This window comes from Lycium barbarum, chromosome 10, assembly GCF_019175385.1.
Source record: "Lycium barbarum isolate Lr01 chromosome 10, ASM1917538v2, whole genome shotgun sequence".
NCBI lineage: Eukaryota > Viridiplantae > Streptophyta > Magnoliopsida > Solanales > Solanaceae > Lycium > Lycium barbarum.
Genome location: NC_083346.1, coordinates 93,863,681 through 93,866,695, shown reverse-complemented (window position 1 = coordinate 93,866,695; position 3,015 = coordinate 93,863,681).

Genomic DNA, 3,015 nt, shown 5'->3' with positions numbered 1-3,015 from the left:
ATAAGGTTTAAGTGTATTTCCTTTTGTTTGTTTGACTTAAGGTTTGGGCTTAGGCCCCAAAAGGGTTTGAAAATTACCTTAAGTTTGCAAGTTTTTGGAAATTCATTTTTGTACCACTTTACTCATTTTCTGGAAACCAATGTTTGTTTTCCCAAGTATATAAAAATCAGTTAAATTTCATCATTAAGAATAAAGGCTCAAAACACTTCCATTTTATAGTCGAAGTCGGTATTCTCGTATACATATATATCCTATATCATTTCCAACTTTTTCTAAGACTTTATCAAAATCATTTACCAATTTCATGCATCACTTTATCTTTGCTAAGTCTGATTTGAAAATCGTTCGAGGATTTCCTAACCATTCTACACAAGATTTCTAAGTTCTAACACATTCGGGTTTCAATATTTTACAATCATTTGTTTACAACCTAGAAAATACAAACACATGCATGTACATATGAAATAAAGAGGAGAAGGTTAGGCTAGTGGGCCTACCGAAACCCACTAATTGCCATTTTCACCCATGGTTGGGCCTTCAATCATTTTTGTTATAAGGATTCAATAAAAGAAAGATGTTGGGCCAAAGGCCCAACAATGGCTGATGGAGGAATCGCCCGAATGGCCCACCGTGTTTCCATGCAAACAAATAAGGGGAAAAGAAAAATATTGGTTAAGAGTACCTAAACTTGGTAATTCATGTAATATACACTAAGAAATTATTCAAATATAGCCACGTATAAATGCATATATATATATATATATATATATATATATATATATATATATATATATATATATATATCGGTGTATATATCATTTATGAACTCCATATATAGATGCTTAATAGATAGAATCGATGGAAATTCAACCCAGTAAAGTAAGAAGTAAAGCCCGATTAAGTTACAGAATGACAACAGGCCCATATTTTGCATATTTCATATAAGACAAATAGTGCATGCCCAAAAGGTAGAAAACAGTCCAACGTCATTTAAAGAATACTGGGCTTCGCCTTAAGTAATGCGAGAAAAGAGGAAAACAAGCCCAATCCTTATAGCTACCGGACTTAAAGAGAGCAGATCGACCCAGATGCACAATGAGCCCAATTAACATATATTCACATTTTTATAAATATGCAGGCCTTTATCTAATATACAATTAGATATATAGGAGGCCCGATACACATGATATTCATGGTATACCTGATATACTTGAAAGGTATACACAAATATACAGCTCCCGTATACACTGGGTGTATACTAAGATTTGTATAATATGTATACTTTTGAGGTATTTCACACCTTAATAACAAATCAACCAAAGGAGAAGATAACAGACCATAAGCAGTCTCATGCATCAATGTAAAAGGGCAAATACAGGGATGACACACATGATTCACAAGACAAAAGAGGTGACAATGGACAAAATGAGCAGGTTCAGTTTAAACAAGAGAAGAGAAAAACAATGCACATATCTCATGATTCAAACATTTAATATTAGACCATCATAGGCATGAAGAGCACACCCAAATACAACAAGAGGGAATACCCAGACATCTTAACATAATTCAAATAGACAACATCAAATCACACAGACTCTACTAACATGTTCATTCTAACTTGGATATGAAATAAGCAAGAAGAATATATTAACACGTACAGAGCTGAGGCAGTTATACTAAGTCAATTGGCATGCTTCATGATGTTGAGGTCAGTCTTATACAAGAGTTGAATAGGGAGGTCTAGTCTGCGCTCATCTGTAGGACAGAAGCAAAAACTAAATTCACATATCAACTTCTCATGCAAAGAAGTCTTATTAAATCAACATAGGGGTCACATGCCCTTCAACCCAAGGCAAAAGGAAAGGGGAGGGAGTCTTATGGCTCTGCCCAAGTCTCACACATAACTTTGAAGAATGGGGGAGGTTAATATAAGACACTCATGACACTTTAACACACATTATAGGAAAATGGGCAGTAGTGACAACACAAATCTGGGTCATTCCCAATATATCACATACTTAACAAATGGCTTGTAATATAGACATGCTCACATGGACAAATCCATAAACCAAGAAACAAAACATACTTATAAGTAGACAGTTTGGACATGCATGCACAACTTAACAAGAAGCAAAGGCCATTTCTTATTCCTAAGTGAGACCTATTCAAATCACATACTAGACCCTTCACTCATGCTAAAGCAACTTCAGTAACAAACTGTACCCTATACATCTACGACATGAAACAAGATTGTGGGCTAAATGTGAAATGCAAAATAGAGGCTATAGGTAGTTGTTTACATTTGTTTAGATGAACTGTGTTTGTGGTTATATTTCTACTTGAAAAGTTAAGCTTATCACCTAGTTGAACACCAATTGCTTAGGTTAAAAGAATCTAGGAACCTGAATGCTTTGAACAGGATATAGCAAGTAAATAATGTTTGACAAGGATGCACTCCTAACCATGTTTAGTCTAATGAGACATGTCTGTGTGCATAAATTTAAAATCATTTCTTTGATGATGTTTGTTTGATTGGCCATCTGCTTCAAAGCTCTATACACTGTTAGTTTAACTCATGAATGAAATATGTTTTTTTTTCTCTTCTTTCCCTTACTTGAACATATGTTAGACCCATTGATATGATAGGGGTGTTTGTTCCTTGATTTCTCCCCTAGTATCCTCTGTGTGAGTTAGGAGTACTAGAGTGGATATGCATAGGGACACATGACTTATGTATATCATGTATATCAGGGTAGTATGTCTAAGTAGAAAGTTTATAGTGAATATACACAGGTGCATATGGTCTGTATATCATGTATACACAATATACTATGTATACAAGACATATATACCCTTGTGTATATCACTTGGGTAATTGTAGTGTAAATGACTGATGGGCGAGGCCCAATTGCAAGATTGCCTTTTTATTTTATTTGATGATTATTTTTTGGCCAGGCCTAGTTGCCCTGTTTGTTCGTCATTTGCACATCGTTGTTAATACTTAAGATGGGCCAG